The sequence below is a fragment of the Bos mutus genome, chromosome 4 (genome assembly GCF_027580195.1).
Source record: "Bos mutus isolate GX-2022 chromosome 4, NWIPB_WYAK_1.1, whole genome shotgun sequence".
Taxonomy (NCBI): Eukaryota; Metazoa; Chordata; class Mammalia; order Artiodactyla; family Bovidae; genus Bos; species Bos mutus.
In genome coordinates this window covers 95,886,929-95,900,789 of record NC_091620.1, presented here as the reverse complement: position 1 = coordinate 95,900,789, position 13,861 = coordinate 95,886,929, and the positions used below count along the sequence as shown (strand labels likewise).

Sequence of the window (13,861 nt, the reverse complement as noted above, 5' to 3'; positions counted from 1 at the left end):
GGAGGCTCTTTTTAGTAAGTCATCAAATGTAAAATAATTATAATATTATTCATATGTGTGTATTATGTTTTATTATCGCTAAATCTTGACAGAATTCATTATTATGGATTCATGGATATACTCATGGAAATAATATCTTACATAAAAACTCAAATAAACTTTTTGAACAACTCAATATGTGGATGAGCAGAAACACTACTTGTCCCTCAGCCTTTTCCCTAAAAATTTACAACCTAATCATTTGAGACAGATGAAAAGAAAAAGTGACTTCCTTAAGAACATAAAAAGGAAGATCAAAGAAAAGGATGTCTATTAATTTTTCTCATTCATTCATTCATTCAACAAATATTTATTAAATACCTCTTATGTACCAGAAATTATTCTAATTGCTGGAAGTTCATGATTAAGTTCCTGCTCTTATACAGCTCACAGTCTTTATTTATCTAAATGTGAGATTAGATCGCCTATTATCTCTTAGAATTGATGAACCACTCTCTCCGTTTCTTCTCATTCTTAGAGCACAGTGTATATAAAGTAAAATTCCAAAGCAAATACAATAAATGATAAAACATATATATCAGCCAATTCCTGAACTAGCTTCAAAATTAAATTATAGTTGCATTTATAATTAATTAAAATATTACTGAATACAACAGTAGATTGTTTAACAGGCACAAATTCTTCCCAATCCTGCATAAATGCCATTATGCAACAGGACTATGCTACATTTCCTTTCCAGAGGAAAATCTTTTTCTTCACCCCCTTTGCAGAATACAACAGAAATGATGCTGTGCAAGTTCAAGAGCTTAGGCCTCAACAGCTTTGTAAAGGCCACCCTCCCTCTCATGGAGCACTGTCTTAAGAACCTCTTGCCTAGGGTAGAAAATGATGTGATGAGAAAAATCTAATATCCTAGCTGAGCCCAAGCCCAGAAAATCCACCAGCTTATTGCAGCTGAAGAGCTGCCTTGTTAACCCCAAAAGTATGAAAAATAATAAATTGCTGTTATTTTCAGGCACCAAGTTTTGGTGTGGTGAGCTGTGTAAAAATGGATAAAAGAGACTTATTACACAGAAGTGTAATACACATTACACATTATTACACATTATAAGTTTTGTTATGTGCTAAGCATAACATGGACGGAGAAGGCAATGGCACCCCATTCCAGTAGTCTTGCCTAGAAAATCCCATGGACGGAGGAGCCTGGTGGGCTGCAGTCCATGGGGTCGCTGAGAGTTGGACACGACTGAGCGACTTCACTTTCACTCTTCACTTTCATGCACTGGAGAAGGAAATGGCAACCCACTCCAGTGTTCTTGCCTGGAGAATCCCAGGGATGGGGGAGCCTAGTGGGCTGCCGTCTATGGGGTCACACAGAGTCGGACACGACTGAAGCGACTTAGCAGTAGCAGTAGCAAGCATAACATGGAGAAGGCAATGGCAACCCACTCTAGTACTCTTGCCTGGAAAACCCCATGGATGGAGAAGCCTGGTAGGCTACCGTCCATGGGGTCACTAAGAGTCAGACACGACTGAGTAACTTCACTTTCACTTTTCACTTTCATACATTGGAGAAGGAAATGGCAACCCACTCCAGTGTTCTTGCCTGGAGAATCCCGGGGACGGCGGAGCCTGGTGGGCTGTCGTCTATGGGGTCCCACTGAGTCAGACATGACTTAAATGACTTAGCAGCAGCAGCAGCAAGCATAACATATAAAGAAGTCAGCAAAAGCTTCCATCAATTCTGCCTTAGAGACTCTGCCCTACAGTACAGTGGGAAAGACAGTAATTCCTCAAGCACACACAAGTGAAATTGCTATGGTACCATGGGAAGGAGAAGAATGAGAATGTTTTCATGAGAGGTTATAAACTAGGAGGGAAGCACATTTCTAGCACAGGTGACAGTACAAAGGCCCTGTGGCAGAACACATACCCAAAGCCAAGCAGAGGAGACCAAACAGCCCAGACTAGAATGTTAGCTCAGTGTGTCTAAGTGCTGCTACAGGAGGCCAGACATTTTGCTGCATAGTATATTTTTCTTATGATGAATACTGTCAGTGGCAGCACTTATACTGAATTTGTATTTCTTTGTCTATGCATATTATTTCTTTTGATACAATTATTTGCTGCATGAGCATTCAGGAAGTGGTAGCAAAATACGTTCCTAAAAGATCAGCAGATAAATGCTTGAATTTCATTGCTAAAACCCTGTGCATAACCAAAGCCTCAGAGCTGAAACTAAGTAACCTGAATAAATTTAATAATGGAAATGAATTAGAGAGAAGAGCGCTCTGGTAACTGTGGTTGTATTTGTCTTTCAATTGAATGATTTAGACTTTTACACCAGATGAAGAGGAATATGATAGGGCAATTAAATACAGTAATAACTAGGCAAATCAACAAGTCTCTGTTGTACAAGTTGACTCTGTACTATGTGGTCATAAATTTCATCAATTCAGCATCACATAAAGAGGATGCAACATTCTGAAAGGGAGATACAATTTCTCAGACTCTCACTGTTCGCATAAAAGGAAAGCGTCAAGTGAAAAAGTAACAGTCAATTACTTCCAATCAGATAAAACTACTGAAATATTTCTGTTGGAAACAAAGTCTTGCTTTCCTCTCAGCTCAAAAAATATAGACATAGCGAATTAATGTTCCTGGATTTCCCTTCATTTGCTTATTAGACTCACAGTTACATGATTGCTCATAAGGATGAGGAGGCATTTGGGGAGATTATTGGTTTAAGCAAGAACCCGTTAAAGCAAGGCAAGCAGAAAGAAAAAAGAAAGAAAAGAAAAAAAAAAAGGAATCTGAATTCTTTTTGTTACACACAATCGTCACAATAGAGTAATTTTCTCTCATCATCCATAAATCTATCATCCTGCTAATACTTCGGTAAAATCATTTCATTGTAGCACATAATATATATTAATAAGCTACTAGACTTTTTCTAATAATCTACTTTCCTTTCCACTTTAGATTTAACAATCATATAATAATCACTGTTCTGCTTGCAAATGAATCATATGCAATAGTAAGGAAATAGCTAAGAGGGAGATGCAGCCCATGAGAGATTTAATCATAGGAAATGGCTGACTTTTTATTTCCAATAACCATCTGCACTCATGGTAAATCAGGTGCTAATGAAGCTCAGGCCCAGACTGCACGGGAGCATAAATCTCAAGAACCAAAAGTCGTGGAGCAACAGACTTCAGAAAAACAGAATTTCCTAAGGAAATGCACCAAGATTATCATATAGAAGGTCACCATCTGCAAATGTGTCACATAAATGAATATATTTGGTAGTCCTAATTCCACTTTATGACACTGGCTGTGAACATCAAATATATACCTTTCTTTTGAAACATCATTTTAAAGTATTGTGATCATTTATGGTTTCCTCCTAGAGAGTCAACATTTTAACGATTGAGACTCCATGCTGCTGCTGCTGCTGCTGCTGCTGCTGCTAAGTCGCTTCAGTTGTGTCCTACTCTGTACGACCCCATAGACAACAGCCCACCAGGCTCCCCTATCCCTGGGATTCTCCAGGCAAGAACACTGGAGTGGGTTGCCATTACCTTCTCCAGTGCATGAAAGTGAAAGTGAAAGTGAAGTAGCTCAGTCGCGTCTGACTCTTAGTGACCCCATGGATGGCAGCCCACCAGGCTCCTCCCTCCATGAGATTTTCCAGGCAAGAGTACTGGAGTGGGGTGCCGTTGCCTTCTCCAAGACTCCATGCTCATTTCATTTTGATCTTCTTCATAGTGCCACAGGCTTAGAAGTACTCAATACTTAGAAAATCAATGATGAAAACAAACATTAATTGTGGAATCTCACTTTTAGAGCAGAAAAGTACTGCAGAGCTTTTTTTTTTTTTTTTTTTTTTTACCACCCCCCACCCGCACCCCCAGTGAATGAGGATCTAAAGTAGGTAGAATTGGGGCCAGACATGGGATTAGACTCAAGTCTTCTGAGAATTGATCAATATGACAATGTCTTCTAAGACTTTCTGTCTCCATCATCATAATTCTCTACTTTTTGCCTCATTCAGCCACTGTTGAAGTAATATCCGCAATACGAATCAACACAAAAGTAGAGGGGCAACGAACAGCCCAGCATCTACAGTATCAATCAAATTCTGTCACATGCACAAGAAAAAGGATTCAGTACTAAGCACTGAATACTGACCTTTTTCAATATGGACTTTGTTTAGCCCCATGATTTTTAATGATTATATTCTTAACCTTTTGCAAATACTACAAAAACAAGGACCAGGAATTACAGATAAAGATGAGGCATGGGTTTTATATTAACACTTGAGTCAACCTAATTTTCCCACCATCCCCAGTGTAATGTGGCTTCATCATTCTCCATGTGTTACCATGTATGCAGGAATTCCAGTGAAGTGTTAAAAAGTCTTTTCTCTCACTTTTGTAAAAATAAATTAGAAAGCATGTAAAAGAAATCTAGACGCAATAGCCAATTAGTCTGTAACTAGCTTTATGAATTATGTGAAGTAAATACAAAGAGCAATGGTTCATAGCTTTCTGTGGGTCATGGACACCTTGAGAATTCAATGAGTCATGGACCTTCCGTGCTGAAATATATAGGACACATATGTAAAGGTTATGCCTAAAACCTATAGAGTTTTTCAGTCTTCCTGAATTCTACTCATACTGTCCAGAACCACGTAAATTCAAGTTAAAATTCCTGACAATGGTCATATTTGAAATCTTGAGAACTAACAAAAATCTTAGGTCATATGTGTTGTAAATGATAGATCTTAAAGATAAAGTATCTTTAATTTCTTACTCAAAGTTACTTGATACAGCATTTATCATGTTAGAGCACAAATGTCATTTTCAAACTATATTTTCCCATTATCTACATAAAATAATTAGATAACTTATTTCATTTCAAATTCAGTTCAGTTCAGTCACTCTGAATGGTTGTATGAAGAGCTACAAGATCTTTTAGAATTAACACCCAAAAAAGATGCCCTTTTCATGATAGGACTTCCCTGGTGGCTCAGATGGTAAAGCATCTACCTACAATGTGGGAGATTTGGGTTTGATCCCTGGGTTGGGAAGATCCCCTGGAGAAGGAAATGGCAACCCACTCCAGTACTCTTGCCTGGAAAATCCCATGGATGGAGGAGCCTGGTAGGCTACAGTCCATGGAGCTGCAGAATGGGACACGACTGAGTGACTTCACTTCACTTTTCATGATAGGGGACTGGAATGCAAAAGTAGGAAGTCAAGAAACACCTGGAGTAACAGGGAAATTTGGCCTTGGGAGTACAGAATGAAGTAGGGGAAAGGCTAACAGAGTTTTGCCAAGAGAACACACTGGTCATAGCAAACACCCTCTTCCAACAACACAAGAGAAGACTCTACACATGGACATCACCAAATGGTCAACACTGAAATCAGATTGATTTTATTCTTTGCAGCCAAAGATGGAGAAGCTCTATACAGTCAGCAAAAACAAGACCGGGAGCTGACTGTGGCTCAGATCATGAACTCCTTATTGCCAAATTCACACTTAAATTGAAGAAAGTAGGAAAAACCACTAGACCACTCAGGTATGACCTATTTCAAATCCCTTACAATTACACAGTAGAAGTGAGAAATAGATTTAAGGGACTAGATCTGATAGAAAGAGTGCCTGATAAACTATGGATGGAGGTTCATGACATTGTATAGGAGACAGAGATCAAGACCATCCCCAAGAAAAAGAAATGCTAAAAAGTAAAATGGCTGTCTGAGGAGGCCTTACAAATAGCTGTGAAAAGAAGAGAAGTGAAAAGCAAAGGGGAAAAGGAAAGATATACCCATTTGAATGCAGAGTTCCAAAGAACAGCAAGGAAAGATAAGAAAGCCTTCCTCAGTGATCGGTGCAAAGAAATAGAGGAAAACAATAGAATGGGAAAACCTAGAGACCTCTTCAAGCAAATTAGAGATACCAAGGGAACATTTCATGCAAAGATGGGCACAATAAAGGACAGAAATGGTATGAACCTGACAGAAGCAGAAGATATTAAGAAGAGGTGGCAAGAATACACAGAAGACCTATACAAAAAAGATCTTCATGACCCAGGTAATAACGATGGTGTGGATCACTGACCTAGAGCCAGACATCCTGGAATGTGAAATCAACTGGGCCTTAGGAAGCATCATTTTAAACTGAGAGGCCATATTTTACTAATTGGTAGGTATTTTAAGGATATGATATTATAGTTATATTATTGTTTTGCTACTCTAACAAGAATTTATAAAATTAGAGTTGATTATATTTTATGCATGAGTTTTAATCCTCAATCTATAATCCTACCTCCTGCAAATTTACTTCGCTGTATCCTAAATACATTGACATTTGACTTGTGTTAATTGCTCAGTTGTATCCTACTCTTTGTGACCCCATGGACTGTAGCCCACCAGGCTCCTTTGTCCATGGGATTCTCCAGGCAGGAATACTGGAGTGGGTTGCCATTTCCTTCTCTAGGGGATCTTCTCAATCCAGGGATCAAACCCAGGTCTCCTGCATTACAGGCAGATTTTATACCATCTGAGCCACCAGGAAAGTCCCTAATTTGCTGTTAGAGAAAGAAGTATTTTTACATGTATCATATTATTTTCACTTTGATTTGTCTTCTTCTCTCATTTATTTTAATATATAGCAAAGAACTAATTTTTGATTCTTATACAAATTATTATACCTGAAGGCAAATCCCAATCTATATTCTTAATTCCACAAATAATATGAAGTACACAGTGATTTTGTCATCTAACATTGCACTTAGGTGTATTTTTGAAATAATCAATTAATACTCATGATAGAGGATATTAAAAGCTAAATATTAGCTTTGAACTTAAAGTTTGCCTCAAGGATTCCCTCTAGAGAGGAATATACTTTTATAATTATATCCCTGACTGTATCAAACATATTAGAAATTCTGCAAATCACAATATGAAGGAAAATACATTTGGTGATATAGCCTATAATGAAAGTACTGAATACATCATAACTTGTGGCAATAAGTAGCAGAGTTTAAAAAAATATGCCAAAGCACTGCAATGGAAATATCTGCATCCTTGTGACTCAGCTTCTCTTTGTTTCATGATATCTTTACCATTAGAGGAATGTACATACAGAAAGAATTAAATATAGCCACGATTTCCTAAGGCAATTCCTAGAGCAATTAGATGGTAACAAAGGTGTTACGTTTATATTTATTAATCTATTACTTTACATATTCACATTGTTTTATTCACTCATACACTTTCTTAGAACTCATATAAATCATAAATATGCTTTCAAAATTATACCTCTAGAAGACTTTATTCAAGTATATCCTTCAAATCCAGTCATTTAAAGTTTTATTTCTGTTACTTTAATCTCAGTCATTATCATCAATTGCCTTGATCATTTAATCACACAACTGGATAAATATTTTCCCTTTGGGGAACAAGATGAATTATATTTCCTGGTCCGTGTAAGGTAGGATGGGGCCATGTGGCTACTTCTGACTAATGGGATGTTAATGAACACGTGGGTCATTTCAGGACTGGAATATTTAATTGTCCTAAAGAGCTCCTCTGAAATCCTCTCCTTTCTTGAACATTGAATGACAAAGTACAAATACATGGCTGTGCTATCAACTTGGATTCTTGATTGGGCAGAGTAAACCAAGCTCCTCTGTCCCTGCAAAGAAATTGAGGGCATGATGGAGACAAATCTTTGGTGGTTTTCGGTCATCTTTAGTCTGGGATTGTTTATTATCTTAGCGTAACACTTCTTAACATGTTCAAAACATGCTCTAACATATCTTTCCAAACATGCTGTTCCACTCCCAAACTACTCTCAAAGAGTAGACATTTTTTTGTTTATTTGTTCAATTATGTAACCGTCATATTGAATTAAACTGATTAAAGTGAGGTTATCACAAAAAATAACTTTTGAGATTTGCTTTAAATTTATTCTATAATTAGTTCTTTGCTCAAAATGAAAGTTTTACATCATTAATTAAAATGCTAGTTTCCTCAAAACTCTTAATCTAATTTAAAGTTGACATTTCTTCCCTGCCATAGCTAATGGTTGGTGAGAGAAGAATGCCTATGGTAAGGAAAAGGGAGTCAAATTCTTCACTCCTTTCTCACCTAGACCTGATTCTTTTCCTGCTCCATCTTACTAGCTATATTCTCTGGCCCTTTTGGTTTACAACACGGAGCAGAAGAGGCAAGGAGAGCAAGATAGTTCTCATTTGTTTTGTATCACAATGGGAAAACTTCTGTACTTCTGTAATATCTTAAAAATTCCCTTTTCCCTTGGGCCCTTGCTTTCATTCTTTAGAAATTCCTCCCAACACTGTCCTCTACCCCTTTCCCCCAACACTGGAGCTATTTCAACCGCAGTCTCCTGAGACGGTCAAGATTGTTGTCACTCCAGCTCATTCTGCCCTTCTCCACATTCTCTGGAAGACAGTCAGTCTAACTTCCATCTCCTGCTGCAGCCACTTCGTCCTTTTCGAAGGATCTAAAACAATCCCAGAGCAGCTCATGTTCTCCCCTCTCCTACCCACCTCCTCTCCCTGCACATGGCATCTTGCCCTCAAGCTGAATGATTTGCTCTGGAAAATCCAGAGAGCACAATCCTTTTTCAAACTGCAGTCCTCCACTCTGCTATCAACAGCTGCCTCAGTCAGCCACCTACTGTTTACCTCACTCAGAAAAAAATCCCACTCAATGTCCCACAAAGAGGCAGAGACAGAGAAAGATCTCCAATTCCTCAAATCTCCTTTCCCTACACGGGTGAGGTGGGATTTGCAGGGACTGACTCCACTAGGAGGGTGAAGAGGACCCAACAGTACATCTTCCTCCAGGAAATCCACTTCAAAAATCTTCCAGTTTATACCTATTAGACTCTTTGGTACTTTGGCATGGTGTGTGCTCAGTCACTCAGTCCTGTCCGACTCTGTGCAACCCCATGGACTGTAGCCTGTCAGGCTTCTCTGTCCATGGGGTTTTCTAGGCAAGAACACTGGAGTGGGTTGCCATCTCCTTCTCCAGGGTTGCTGTGGTGGAATATTTTAACAAGTCACACGTTGGTTCTGTATGAGCACCCATCTTTGGAATGTCATGCCACAGCGGAGATTCCCATTGTCATAATCTGTTCCAAATATAAGTCAAGTTTTGCCAAATCCATTTTTCCCCCATAACGTCACACCACTGCCGCCCACAGACATTCTGATTAAAATCCTACAGTGAATTTATTTGAATTTAGGATACAATTTAATTAAGCCTATAAAGTCCTATGAGATTGTTTGATCACCCTCCAATGATAAGATCTAGTCATAGGGGTCTTCCTTTTTTTTTTACATGAGACCATTTTCCTGCCTTATAGCAGGATAAGGGCCAAATCATTCTTTGTTGTGGGCCTTGTCCTGTGTGTTACAGAATATTTAGCAGCACCGCTGGCCTCTACTGGGCTTCCCCTGTAGCTCAGATGGTAAAGAAACTGCTGCAATGTAAGAGTGTGTGTGTACTTCGTTGCTCAGTCATGTCAGACTGTGACCCCATGGAAGGTAGCCCAGCAGGCTTCTCTGTCCAGGGATTCTCCAGGCAAAAATATTGGAGTGGGTTGCCATGCCCTCAGTGCAGGAGACCTGAGCTCAATCCCTGTGTTGAGAAGATCCCCTAGAGAAGGGAATACCCACTCCAGTATTCTTGCCTGGAGAATTCCATGGACAGACCATGGGGTCGCAAAGAATCAGACACGACTGAGTGACTAACACTGGCCTCTACTTATGCCAGTAGCATTTCCTGCCTTGTGACCATCTAAAATGTCCTCAGACATTACCAAATGTAGCCTTGAGAGATGGACAAACTGTCTACCTTCTGTCTTAGAAACTTTGTCAAGGATACTTCCTTTGCTGGGGTTCCTTTTTATCATTTTTCACCTAGAAAATTCTTACTTATCTTAGACTTGGCTGACCCAAATTAAATAAGCTCTTCTCACCAGAAAGCATCCCATAGGGCAACCCCTTGGACTGAAGCATTCCTGGCTTCCCCGTCCTTCACTATCTCCCAGAGTTTGCTTAAGTTCATGTCCATTGAGTCAATGATGTCATCCAACCATCTTATCCTCTGTCAGCCTCTTCTCCTCATGCTCTCAATCTTTCCTAATATTAGGGTCTTTTCCAATGAGTCAGCTCTTCACATCAGGTGGCCAAAGTACTGGAGCTTTAGCCTCAGCATCAGTGCTTCCAATGAGTATTCAGGGTTGATTTCCTTTAGGATTGACTGGTTTGAGCTCCTTTCTGGCCAAAGGACTGTAACTGTTTATATTTCTCAACACTCTCTTTAACTTCATGAGTTACCTAATCCATCAAGTAATATTTTAAATATATTTTCTATCTTTCTTGTCACAAAGATTATGAAAACAGACATATTTTCACCATAAAAATAACCTTACATCAGTTGAAGATTCTACCAGTATGCCTCCAAAACAAAGTTACTAGTTATGCAATTTTCCATTTTAAATTCCTGTCTCCAGAAACCTATTAAAAGTTGAGCACTTTATAGCAGAGGTAATGCTGAATGTTCACAAATTTGAGAAACCATTGTTACAGTGCTCCAAACTCTAGCAAATAGAATGATAAAAGCCTCAGAAAAACCATGACTGTCCCACCTCTGACCCTTAAGAAGCATGTGTGTTGCTTATCTAAATATAAACTCATGTAAAGCCAACTTATGAATCTTATGTGCTAAATAATTTTCTAAGGTGATAAAGGATCACCCAGATATTTCCATGCAGGAAGACTGGTGAGAAGTTGGTCTTTTAAAGCAGAAGCAGTCTTTCTATAAATAACAGAACTTGGCAGAGAAGTTTGCAGTTGGTGTGAGAGTCTGGGACCTCATCCTTTCCCCCAAAACCATGGGGAAAATTTCCAGGAGAACCAGAGCACAAGGCAGCCCAAGGCTTCTGTAACAAGCCAGTATTTCGGAAATGTAAGTGCCCGACTGTCTCTGCATTTTGCAGGTTCCAGTGATGATGTTACAGTACATGGGTTAAAGTTGGGGGGCTGGTTTATGAATCATGAGAACCCCTAAATTTGAGACAATTCTGTGCCATGAGATTCTGAGTTCTTGCTCAAGGGACTTTATCCTTTGAGCCATTGTACAGAATGGTTTCCTAATCAGGCTCTTTCAAAGCTAAAAGGGACAAAAATGGGGTCAAGCAGCAAGCCGCCAAGTGTACCTTTTATAAATCTATCTCTAAACTTGCAGAGAATTCTAACAATGGTTTCATTAATTTAGCAATCACTCAACATCATATCTATTATAATGTACTAAACTCTTAAGAGAGAAAGAAAAATGAAAATTGTTTTATTCCCATGATTTAATCTAAAACGAAAGATGAAAAACTGCAATGATAATCGTCTTGTTAAAGTTTTTAAATTCTCTTTATGATTTAAAGTATGGACTTGCTTTCCTTGAGGGGCATGCTTTTGTCTTCTATTTTAAAACTCTTCAGTGTCCATTCTTATCTTTCTAAGGGCAGGTATGACACCACTGAACTGAGGAGCTGACTGTGGCTCAGACCATGAACCCTTATTGCCAATTCAGACTGAAATTGAAGAAGGTAGGGGAAACCACTAGACCATTCAGGTATGACCTAAATCAAATCCCTTATGATTACACAGTGGAAGTGAGAAATAGATTTAAGGGCCTAGATCTGATGGATAGACTGCCTGATGAACTATGGACTGACGTTCGTGACACTGTACAGGAGACAGGGATCAAGACCATTCCCATGGAAAAGAAATGCAAAAAAGCAAAATGGCTGTCTGGGGAGGCCTTACAAATAGCTGTGAAAAGAAGAGAAGCGAAAAGCAAGGAGAAAAGGAAAGATATAAACATTTGAATGCAGAGTTCCAAAGAATAGCAAGAAGAGATACGAAAGCCTTCTTCAGCGATCAAGGCAAAGAAATAGAGGAAAACAACAGAATGGGAAAGACTAGAGATCTCTTCAAGAAAATCAGAGATACCAAAGGAACATTTCATACAAAGATGGGCTCGATAAAGGACAGAAATTGTATGGACCTAACAGAAGCAGAAGATATTAAGAAGAGGTGGCAAGAATACACAGAAGAACTGTACAAAAAAGATCTTCATTACCCAGATAATCACGATGGTGTGATCACTCACCTAGAGCCAGACATCCTGGAATGTGAAGTCAAGTGGGCCTTAGAAAGCATCACTATGAATAAAGCTAGTGGAGGTGATGGAATTCCAGTTGAGCTATTCCAAATCCTGAAAGATGATGCTGTGAAAGTGCTGCACTCAATATGCCCGCAAATTTGGAAAACTCAGCAGTGGCCACAGGACTGGAAAAGGTCAGTTTTCATTCCAATCCCAAAGAAAGGCAATGTCAAAGAATGCTCAAACTACCACACAATTGCACTCATCTCACACACTAGTAAAGTAATGCTTAAAATTCTCCAAGTCAAGCTTCAGCAATATGTGAACCATGAGCTTCCTGAAGTTCAAGCTGGTTTTAGAAAAGGTACAGGAATCAGAGATCAAATTGCCAACATCCGCTGGGTCATGGAAAAAGCAAGAGAATTCCAGAAAAACATCTATTTCTGCTTTATTGACTATGCCAAAGCCTTTGACTGTGTGGATCACAATAAACTGTGGAAAATTCTGAAAGAGATGCAAATACAGACCACCTGACCTGCCTCTTGAGAAATTTGTATGCAGGTCAGGAAGGAACAGTTAGAACTAGACATGGAACAACAGACTGGTTCCAAATAGGAAGGAGTTCGTCAAGGCTGTATATTGTCACCCCGCTTATTTAACTTATATGCAGAGTACATCATGAGAAACGCTGGACTGGAAGAAGCACAAACTGGAATCAAGATTGCCGGGAGAAATATCAATAACCTCAGATATGCAGATGACACCACCCTTATGGCAGAAAGTAAAGAGGAACTAAAAACGCTCTTGATGAAAGTCAAAGTGGAGAGTGAAAACGTTGGCTTAAAGCTCAACATTCAGAAAACGAAGATTATGGCATCTGGTCCCATCACTTCATGGGAAATAGATGGGGAAACAGTGGAAACAGTGGCAGACTTTATTTTTTGGGGCTCCAAAATCACTGCAGATGGTGACTGCAGCCATGAAATTAAAAGACGTTTACTCCTTGGAAGGAAAGTTATGACCAAACTAGATAGCATATTCAAAAGCAGAGACATTACTTTGCCAACAAAGGTTCGTCTAGTCAAGGCTATGGTTTTTCCTGTGGTCATGTATGGATGTGAGAGTTGGACTGTGAAGAAGGTAGAGAGCTGAAGAATTGATGCTTTTGAACTGTGGTGTTGGAGAAGACTCTTGAGAGTCCCTTGGACTGCAAGGAGATCCAACCAGTCCATTCTGAAGGAGATCAGCCCTGGGATTTCTTTGGAAGGAGTCATGCTAAAGCTGAAACTCCAGTACTTTGGCCACCTCATGCGAAGAGTTGACTCATTGGAAAAGACTCTGATGCTGGGAGGGATTGGGGGCAGGAGGAGAAGGGGACGACAGAGGATGAGATGGCTGGATGGCATCACTGACTGGATGGACGTGAGTCTGAGTGAACTCCGGGAGTTGGTGATGGACAGGGAGTCCTGGCGTACTGCGATTCATGGGGTCGCAAAGAGTCGGACACAACTGAGCGACTGATCTGATCTGATCTGATCTGAACACATATTTAAATGCAGTGCTCGGTTGTGCATGACTCTTTGAGACCCCATGGACTGTAGCCCACCAATCTCCTCTGTCCACAGACTTTTTCAGGCAAGGATACTGGAATGAGT

General features: G+C 39.5%; 1 protein-coding gene across 2 annotated transcripts in view; it reads right to left on the bottom strand.

Annotated features, from left to right (window-relative positions):
• Positions 1-13,861, bottom strand: part of DGKB (diacylglycerol kinase beta) — an 869,780-nt gene that overhangs the window by 229,759 nt on the left and 626,160 nt on the right. The gene's annotated exons all lie outside the window — the stretch shown is intronic.